The sequence below is a fragment of the Astatotilapia calliptera genome, chromosome 19, assembly GCF_964374335.1.
Source record: "Astatotilapia calliptera chromosome 19, fAstCal68.1, whole genome shotgun sequence".
Taxonomy (NCBI): Eukaryota; Metazoa; Chordata; class Actinopteri; order Cichliformes; family Cichlidae; genus Astatotilapia; species Astatotilapia calliptera.
Window position 1 is genome coordinate 28,388,089 of NC_137440.1, and position 10,400 is coordinate 28,398,488.

Consider the following 10,400-nt stretch of genomic DNA (forward strand, 5'->3'; position numbering starts at 1 on the left):
CAAAGGCTTCAGCATCAGAACAATTGTATTAAAAAGACAATATAAATGTCCTGGATAGAAGTTTTATCACAATCCCAGACTCAGACTACCTCCCTGCATTAGTCTCATATTGGTCAACACGAGCACACTCTTTGCCCTACATGTAGCTTCTTAGAGTCTCGTCACCCAAACAACCGCAATCATGACTTTGCGTCTCATAATTATGACTTCTTATGAAATACTGGGGAAGAATTTCAAATTTCTCCTATTTGGACTAGCACAAAAACTGAGCACTAAATTTGAACAGAAATATTTTTATTGTCCTCACATGGGCACAGGGGGCTTATTTTACACTTATTAAGCAGAATGAAGTAGAAATTGCAGGAAAGCCAAAAAGGAATGTCGCCATACCAGGATAGGGGCTCAGGATGTGAAGTTCTAACGGCTTAGATATCATATTTATGGCTTTGTGTCCCATAAAATATGGTACAATCCCATATTAATGAATTTTAATGGCTTGATGATCTAATGACATTTTCTCATAATTATGAGTTTATATTCATGTGCCTAAAAATGAAGAAGTATAGTGCCCTAATTTTGACTGGCTTTCTTATTTTGATTACAAACTGTTTGAGTCAATTTTATTTATTTATTTTTTAATAACTTTTTGCAGAAAAGAGCTTCCATAGAACCCACATCCAGGCCAGTCTCCTTGTAGTTGTTCAACAGCCTGAGGCAAAGTGATGACGTCATGAGTGTTTGGGAGAGACAGAAACATAGAAAGAGTAGGAAAAAAAAGACAGACGGCCTAAATGCACCTTTAGTTTATTTTTTGGTGCAGTTCTCCAACAGTTTCCAACGACTTCAACTTGTCAGCACGCTCGTATCACCTGCCTGACAATGTGCCCACCGTTCACCAACCACTTTTTCCATCTTCCTCCCCTGTCATGCCTCTCATCTTCGTAGTCGGTTGGTGTTTAACGCTATCCTAGCACACTCCAGGCACATAACTGGGATGGAAATCAGATGCAAATCTTTACCCCGTTTGTCCAGCATGTGAGTACTTGTCTGAGCAGGCGGCATTTCTAACTGTAGTGAGGTCCTACGGTAGAGGGTGTTATTATTGGTTAAACAGGTGGGCGACCCTTTGCGAACAATGAAACAGTGTTGTAATGTGTCTGAAGATCATTATCATTTTTGCTGGCTAAATGTTAACGGACGTATGCGTACACAGAGCTTTTCAGCACGGAAAGTGATGCGAGCCGCGTAAATCTATTTACATGTATTAAACTGGCGACATATTAGTTTGACCTCCAAATGTTATATTGACATTGTGGGATGGTCACCATGCCTATAAAACTGCAATCAGTCATTATTCAATGAGGTCTTGATTTAGGAGCTTTAAGTGAAGGACAGTTGGAGAGTCTGATGGAAACAGCGCAGTAATCTTTTATGCTGAGGTCGGGGTTAGATGGTATCACGATGTTTCCAACTGATTACAGTAAAAACAGCCATGAGGACTGAGGGCACAGCAGACCCGCATGCTGCTTCACGGCAACTAAAACACTTGCACTAATACTAAAAACACACACACACACAGAAAGAGGGAAAGGAGCCGGTGTTTTTTCCGGGTGTTATGGGATTCTGGGATTCTTGATGATGTGTTTGTGTCTGTGTTTTGCTTCACAACACTGCGGATGTTTTAGCCCCGAGCTGCAGATATTAATGACCATTTTGACCTGTTGAAGAGACCCTTTTTCTTAATAACATCTGAATGCAGAGCACTTAACTGAGCTATATTTGTCATGAGAGGAGTTTGATCAATATGCCTATTTTATATATTATATACATATAAACATATATACTGTATATAAAGATTGCTTTGATATACACATACATTATGTATAGCTGTTACAGACCTCAATCAGATCCCTTCACTTTTGCCAACTTTATTGCCCTTTAACTTTGATTTTTATCAGACTAATCTGAGTAATCCAAAGTAACAAAAATATTTGTTAAAAAATCATAAGGACACTTCATGTAATCCGTTTATAGAAGCTCTGTTATCAGCAGTTGCAGCTTTGAGTGTGTTTGTCTTTACAAGATTTGCACGCATGGATTTGGAGAGATTATCTCTTTTTTTTTCTTTTCCAGATCAGCTCAGTTTCTCTCAGAGTGACTGAAAATAGCACAGTGACATCTTCAGGAATTTCGATAAATTTGTCTGTTTAAGGTTCCTCCAGTGTGTAGTGGTTATTGTAGTCACTTGGCAAGTGAAAGGTTGCTGGTTTGATTCCAGCCAGCGAGACAAAAATCATTTTTTTTGGCATAAAACTGCTAAATCAAACATGTGGAGCTGTACAGTTTGTCTGAAGTCCAAAGACCTCCTGGGTTGTCAGAGGTGAACCATCTCCCATATCTCACAGTGCTGAGTTTCCTTAAAAAACGAACTGTATATAACTGCATTTAATCCTGTGCTGAAAAGCAATGCAATAACACAAGCCCACTGCCACCACAGATAGCTGCTTTAAATAATTACTAAACAATAAAAACTGAAGCCAAATCCTGATTTTTATCCATCTAAAATTGCATTTACAACGTTATGAAGCATCCAGATATAAGATTCAAGATTCTTTATTGTCATTATAAAGAAATATACAATGAAATTAAGTTGACCACACTTAATGAATATATAAAAATAAGAATAAAAAATAAGTTATGCTATAAATAGAAATAATGACAGTTAATTTAATTCATGCAGACACAGCACACATGAATATGAATGAATTTTAAATGAAACAACTCAGATGCAGTTGAACTTTCAGACTTTCAGCTTTAATTCAGTGGGCTGAACAAAAAGGTTGCATAAAAATGTGAGCAACTAAAGCATTTTTAACACAAGCCTTTTACTTCAGGGCCTCAAAAGTAACTGGACAAATTAATTAACTGAAAATAAAATATTCATTTCTAATGCTTGGTTGCAAATCCTTTGCTGGCAATGACAACCTGAAGTCTTGAACTCATGGATGTCACCAGATGCTGGGTTTCCTCCTTTTTAATGCTTTGCCTTTACTGCAGCAGATTTCAGTTGCTGTTTGTTTGTGGGCCTTTCTGTCTGAAGTTCAGAGTGAAATGCATGTTCAGTTGGGTTAAGATTTGGTGACTGACTCAGCCATTGGAGAATATTCCACTTCTTTGCTTTAATTAACTTCGTGGTTGCTTTGGCTGTATGTTTTTGGTCATTGTCCATCTGTCTTATGAAACGCATCCCAATCAATGAGTAGACAGTATGTCTCTGAACACCTCAGAATTCATTTGGCTGCTTCTGTCCAGAGTCACATCATCAATAAACATTTGTGTCTCAGTGCCACTGTCAGCCATGCATGCCCAAACCATCACACTGCCTCCGCCCTGTTTAACAGATGATGTCGTATGCTTTGGATCGCGAGCTGTTCCACACCTTCTCCATATTTGCCATCCTTCTGGATTGTTTTTCAGGACCTGTCCTGGCTCTTTTAGAGGTTGTTTTTTTATTTTTTTTATTTTTTTTAGCAAAGTCTAATCTAGCCTTTCTATACTTCAAGCTTATGAGTGACTTTCACCTTGCGGGTGAGCCCTCTGTATTTACTTTCATGCAGTCTTCTCTTTATGGTAGATTTGGTAGACCCCTGCAGAGGGTTGTTCATGGTTGGCTATTGTTCAGGTGTTTCTCTTCACCATGGAAATGATTTTGTGATCATCCACCGCTGTTGTCTTCTGTGGACGTCCAGGTCTTTTTGCTTTGCTGAGTTCCCCAGTGCTTTTTCTTTTCCTTCTCAGGATGTACCAAACTGTAGATTTTGCCACTCCTTCTATTGCAGCATTTTCTCAGCTGGGTTTTTTATGTTTTCGCAACTTAAGGATGTCTTGTTTCACCTGAATCAAGAATCCTTTGACTGCATGTTGTCTTTTACGAGAAAAATCTTTCAAATGCAAGCACAACACCTCAAATAAACCCCAGGCCTTTTATCTGCCTAATTGACAGTGACATAATGAAGGAATTGTCGACACCTGCCCATGAAATAACCTTTGAGTTAACTGTCCAATTACTTTTTGGTTCCTTTAAAAACTGGGTGGCACATATTAAGTATCTGAAACTCATAAACCCTTCATCCAGTTTCAATATGGAAACCCTCAAATGAAAGCTGAGAGTCTACACATTATATCCATGTCCATTATATAACTATAATTGGAATATGTTTCAATGGACAGGTTAAAAAACCAAAACTTGTTCAGTGTCCAAATATATATGGACCTAACTGTATATATTGGTGCATGGACATCCAGCTTCCCCCTAAAGTCAATAATAATTAATTTTGCCTTTTTGAAGTATAAGATTGTTAACAGTACACCGCTCTGTGAAACCTCTGTATCTTCTCTCTATATGCAGACTTTTGGTGGAGAGCGCCACCACGGTTGTGTCATCTCCATATCAAACTATGGTGTCGTATCTTTTGCTGCTACTAGAAGGAATAAACAGATTGTCACAATACCGTGAAATAAACCTTGGGCTTAAACTAAAGTGTTGCAATACAGTGGAAATTATGAGACTAATGAGTTTTTTCATGATAGAGTGAAAATATTTTCTGGGATATTAAAGAAGAATTGTTGTGCAAGACAGCTGCACAGCTCAAGAGTCAAACGTGCGTCAGCTCAATTAACAGGCTTTATCTATAAAATATGAGGAACAATGACAGGTGTCAAGGTGAGGTGATAATCTGTGAACAGCTGCAAAATCAGTAGCATCAACAGTATCTGCTCTCTGCAGCCTCTGCTTCCATTTCCTTTTGATGCTTGTTTATCCCATAAAAAGTGACAACTTGCAACAGTTTTGTATTGACTGTAGTGTAAGGCCTTTATAAACAGCCGAGTACAGTTAACGTTGGCTGTTTGAGGAATGCTGGTAAACAGAAGTCGCAGCATTCCTGTGTGATCCGAACCTTGGCAGCGTGCTGCTTTAACAACATGTACAGGAAATGTTCCCAACTCCACTTAAAACATATACAGACACGTATTCCATGAGCAGAGCAGGCGTTACTCTTGAGATAAGATGAAATCTTAAAATTCACCCACTGAAAAGATAAAGAAATCCCCTTTTCAGTTTAGTGTTTTCAGATATTATCTGTCCAAAACTGCTTTTTTCTCTGTTGTCAGGCTTTGCACTTTTTGAGAACATTTTTAGTTAAGAGGTGAGTTCGATTATCATTTTCTGCTGATCTAAAATCCTGATCAGATAAGCTCTCAGTGAAAATGTCTTGATCTTATCTTGAAGGTTAGGTGCAAATTTTTTTTGTCTCAGTTTGTCCAGCTGGATGTGAATCTGTCTTATTATGTCAAATTTAAAGCATGAGGTTCAGTCCAAACAAACAAAGTCTTTTTTGTTCGTCTTGATAACACTTTAACCTTACTCATCGCAGTCTTGTGACTTACAGGTGCCTACAGAAACGCACAAACAACAATGCGAGGATTATTTTGCTCTATGGGGAAGACGTGCATAGATGGGACTGGCCTGTTGACTTCAGTGAAGGCGGTTATTGTTGAAGAAAGCGTGAGAGACTGCCAAACAAGCTCTGCCACTTGTCACCTAGTTCAACCTCCCATTCTGCCCAGTCCAGTTTTGTTTCTGCTGTGATTGATTTTACTTCACCTGCACAAGCAGCAATCACGGCCAGTGACTTTCCTTTAAAAAAAAAAAAAAAATCAGAGCACATATAAATATGAACAAAATGCAGATTCTTTTTGTATTGTAACTGGTCAAGACGGCACTAATTTCAATCATTCTGTAATTGTCAGGCTAATAAAGGTAGCAAATGTGTCAGTAATAAGCCAGTCTGCTTTTTTCCACTTTCTCTTATAGCTATCATTTATTTTGTGTACCTTTTCAGCAACTGGCCCTCCAAGTGCACACCATGAACTGACTGAATACTGAGTTAATGTCCCTGCTATGAAACCACTCACATGATCTCAAGTGAAGGCTCAACAACTGGGTAAAAGGGGCCGAATGTGTACAGAACACACGCATATCAAACAATGCAAAAATGCAGTTATTATGAATAACACACAAACAGTTAGGTGCAACTACACTGAATAGTTTGAGTATCGCTAAAGTTGACTGACTTGTAAAAAACAGAAATGGCACTAAATGCAGGACGTCTTAATACTGAGCTGAGCCAAAAGACCTGGCTCACTGAAAAATGCCAGTATTCCCATCTAATCTCATCTCCCTTCATTATATCAGTGTAGTATATCTTTATAGACTGCCACAAATAACAAGTAATTTAAGATGTCAAAATGTTGTAAAGTGCTTCTAATTTGCACTTCTTTGTCTTTCGTCCTTCCTTTTATCTTCAGAACTGCTTTTTGATCCAGATTAACATGATAGAACCACACAGCAGCTGCAGATTTGTCAGCTATGCAAATCTCCAGATCCACCACATCCCAAAGGAGCTCTATTGGATTGAGACTGTTCATTATCTCGTTGGAAGCAATCATCAGATGGGTACATCTGGTCAAAAAAGGCTGTACGTGATCATCAACAATGCCTACGTGGGTTGTGCCATTTAAATGCTGCTAAATTGATATTAAGGGGCACAAAGTGTGCCAAGAAAATATCTCCTACACCAGCAGCAGCCTGAACCGCTGATATAAGGCAGGGTAGATCGAAGCTTTGATGTTGTTTATGCTACATTCAGACCCTCCATCTGAATGCTGTATAGTTCTCTCCTTTTTGTTTTGGTGAGCCTGTGAGCGTTGCATCCTCAGTTTCCTGCTCTTAGCTGAGAGGAGTGGCACATGGTGTGGTTTTCTGCTGCTGCAGACTATCTGCTTCAATGTTCAACCTGTTCAGCTCTTGTGCTCTTCTGCATACCTTGGTTGTAATGAGTGATATTTTGAGCTACTGTTGCTATCAAACACTTCTATGCAGTCTGGCAACTGTCCTAACTCTAGCCTTTGACAACAACAAGGGATTGTCTTCTGGATTTTTTTTTCTTTTCTGGGTTGTTTTCTGTAAACCTGAGATGTTGTGCAGGAAAATCCCAGTAGATCAGCAGTTTCTGAAATAGATCAACAACCATGGCACATTCAAACTCACAAATCACCTTTGACTGGTGATCTTGAGCCTGTCTTATGCCTTGAGCTCCACTGATCTGCTGCCATGTGATTGGCTGATATTTGCATTAACAAGTGATTAAAAATGTCCTTAATAAAGTGGCTAGTTAGTGTATGTTACAAATGAATGCAACTGCAATGTCCAAAACACTATTCTATTTTTCCATTAGCAATGCAAAAGCAGCATATTATTGTTACAGGCAGCAAAAGCAGTGTTATTTTAGCTTTTAGCTATTAATTAGCAGAAGAATAATTTATTGATGAAATAACTTTTACTTACAAAAAACTTTGGCCAATGTTAGTCATTTCCACTTAAAAATCTGATTTTGGTAACTGCTGCAAAAATGTGAGGACAACTTTGTGAGGGCCGCTTCAGAGTAGAAGAAGGTGCTGGTTATGTTTTTACAACAGATTTAACACGGTATTTGTGGTCTCCAGAGTGGAAAAGGTTTTAATCTGCAAAATAATTATTAGCTTCGGTGAAGCAAAAGAGGAGCCATACTGTAGGAAGCAGATTACTTTAATCAATTATGAAAGAAAAATCTCAGAAGTGTGCATGACTAAGCATATTGCAGTACATTTCCTGGGTTACTTTCCATCAAAGCACTGGCTATATGTTCTTGCACATTATGTACGTGCTCTGAGATCTGTCGCTCGCATTTAGGTACACATTTATGCTCACCCCCACACTAACCGACCTGTGTGAGACACTCAGCAGACAGGAATCCTTTCAGACGAGATTAGCTGCCAAACCTGAAATGTGCCTTAAGAGGAAGCAGGAAACTGAAGCAGCATCTAAAATGTTTTCTGGAAAATTCATTTAGTAAAAGAACAACAGGCTCACACTAACAGTAATTATGGGTTTAGCTTCATGTTTTGCTAAAATGCATCAAGCTAATTTTAGTTCATAGGTCACATACAACCTAGCTAGTGGCAGGTAAACCGAAATTTAAAAACTACTGTTCAAATACTGAAAATGTAATGAAGTGTACAATGTAAGCATATAATGCAGGATCAGTTTTCCCACATTCAGTCAGCCTGTTCTCTCTGCATGCACATTAAGGTTTACAAACGACACAGGGGACTTGCAGTCATGGTAAAACAAAAGTAAATCCTCTCTCATAGCCATGATAAAATATCAACTGGGTGCTAGCAGTTCTCAAAATTAGGTAAATATAACCTGAGACAAACAGCAGCACATGATATATCACATTATGCCATTATTTATGTATCACAAACAAAGCCAAAATGCAGACACAGTGTGTGAAAAACACTGATTCGGCATCTTTTATGGGCATCTTTGCCCAGTAACTGTGCTGCAAAACAGGCCCGAATCATAACCACCACCATGCCTGAAAGTTGGTACAAGAGCCCTTTATCTGTCCAAAGGGAATTGTTTCAGAAGACCAGATGGAATAAATCACACTGCCAGAGAAAAGACTTTCTACATGCAACCCTTCCAAACAAGCCATAGTTGTTCAGTCTTTTTCTAAATGAGCTGTCATGAACTTTAACATTTAACATGCTAACTGAGACTAGCAGAATGTGAGATGTAGCTCTTAGATTTTTTTCCATTTTCTATAAGCAAAAAAGCCTGAAACAGGACTGCCAGTAACTGTTTGTTTTTATGTGTCCTGTGAGCCTTGATCACCCAATCATTACCTAATCAGAGAAGTGAGACAGCAGGTTAATGTGGGTGACAAGAGAATAATAAGATGATGAATGAGGAAAGACACTGAGGGCATGCGTAACAGATGGACTTTAAATTGCTTGGAAATGGCCTCATAATTCTTCCTGGATTGATGGAAAGTCACAATTGCATCTCTGAGGTCAATGCTGATGTCTTTTCCTACTTAGCATCGTGTTAACATGCACCTGAATGCACCTGAACACACTTCACTTGCTGAAAACCAATTAATCCAATGCATTTGATTAACAGCACCTTGGTGCTACTTACCGTCATATAAAATCAAAAAGACTCCAACACTGCTTCTGCACTTCGGCTTTAATTTTTGGCACATGTATTATGTCTTACTTTGTAGTGCATCTGAATTTATAAACTGTTAAGATCACTGTACAATCCAGTGTAGGGGTTCTCCAATGTAAACATTCATACGTTGTAATTTGAGCGTTACTGCATTAGAAATAGCAGATCATTGTCTTAAAAGCCATAATCAGTGACTTCTTTGCAATCCAGGGGGCTGGACTGGTCCCTTTGGTGGACTGGTTCAAGCATGTGGGCCTATGTGTGGGAACCCTGACATCGATGGACTCTCAACCTGTTATTGTTTGTTTTTCACTTTCACAACTGTCAGCATGACACAGTGAAGCCTTCATACATAAATGGCTAAAATCATATATCAGTAGTACCGTTTAAGTTCACTCATAGGACTCCAAAGAGATCTTTCATGTTTATGGCTAAAATAATAAGCCTGGGAGAATATATGGACAACAGTGGGGACTGATGTTACACACAGGAAGTGAAAATAAAAGCTCTTCAGCTGCATCTGTTCGTACCGTGATTGATGAACGAGATGGTGTTAGCAGAGCAGCAGAGAGCCAGTGATATTAGGAGACGTTTCAGTCAGGGATAATCCATTTATAACAACACATTCACACATGCATGCACATACAGTCTCATATTTGACTCCTCTGTGGTGACACAGCGAGCAGGATCTCAGTGGGGCATGTATGTACCTGCTTGAGTTTCTGTTGTCTTCAAGCCAACCGTTGCTGCTTGGCGTTTACCACTGCCTTCATGCCGTCAACTAGCTGTTGCACTGAAACCCATCTGTTCTCTCCTCTATCCCCTGTTTAACTCTGTAAATGCAAAGTGGCTGATATTCATGGGGGGAGACGAGAAGGGTCTTTTTCTGCATTCTGGTTCATGCACGAGTCACTGAGGCTCGTCGTGTTAGTGAAAAGTAAGTCATGAACTCCCCAAAAAAAGGCGATGGGGGTTGGCGGCAAGTGACAAGTCAACCAGGAAAAAAAAGGGTAACGTCATGCCTGGACAGAGAGCAGGAGAAGGAGGTTTCACTTGAACAAGGGCCAAGACTTTTAGCCCAGGGGGAGGTAACAAACAGGAATAAATGATAGTGATGACACTCCTAGATAAATTTCATGTTCGTGTGATATTTGGGAATATTTGTTGTGACACAGAGTCTGACACTTACACGGAAATGTTTCCAACATCTAGCTATACCAATTCTTAATGGTTTTTATAACTGCTCTTCAACATGCTGACATTAAACTTGGCTTCTCAGTGAAAG

The 10,400-nt window shown here is 39.1% G+C and overlaps 1 long non-coding RNA gene across 1 annotated transcript; it reads left to right on the plus strand.

Annotated features, from left to right (window-relative positions):
- Nucleotides 1-927: 927 nt before the first annotated feature.
- Nucleotides 928-5,840, plus strand: LOC145422527 (uncharacterized). The gene is made up of 2 exons (XR_013903839.1): nucleotides 928-1,035; nucleotides 5,451-5,840. It is a non-coding gene; the product is annotated as an uncharacterized LOC145422527 (long non-coding RNA).
- Nucleotides 5,841-10,400: the final 4,560 nt, after the last annotated feature.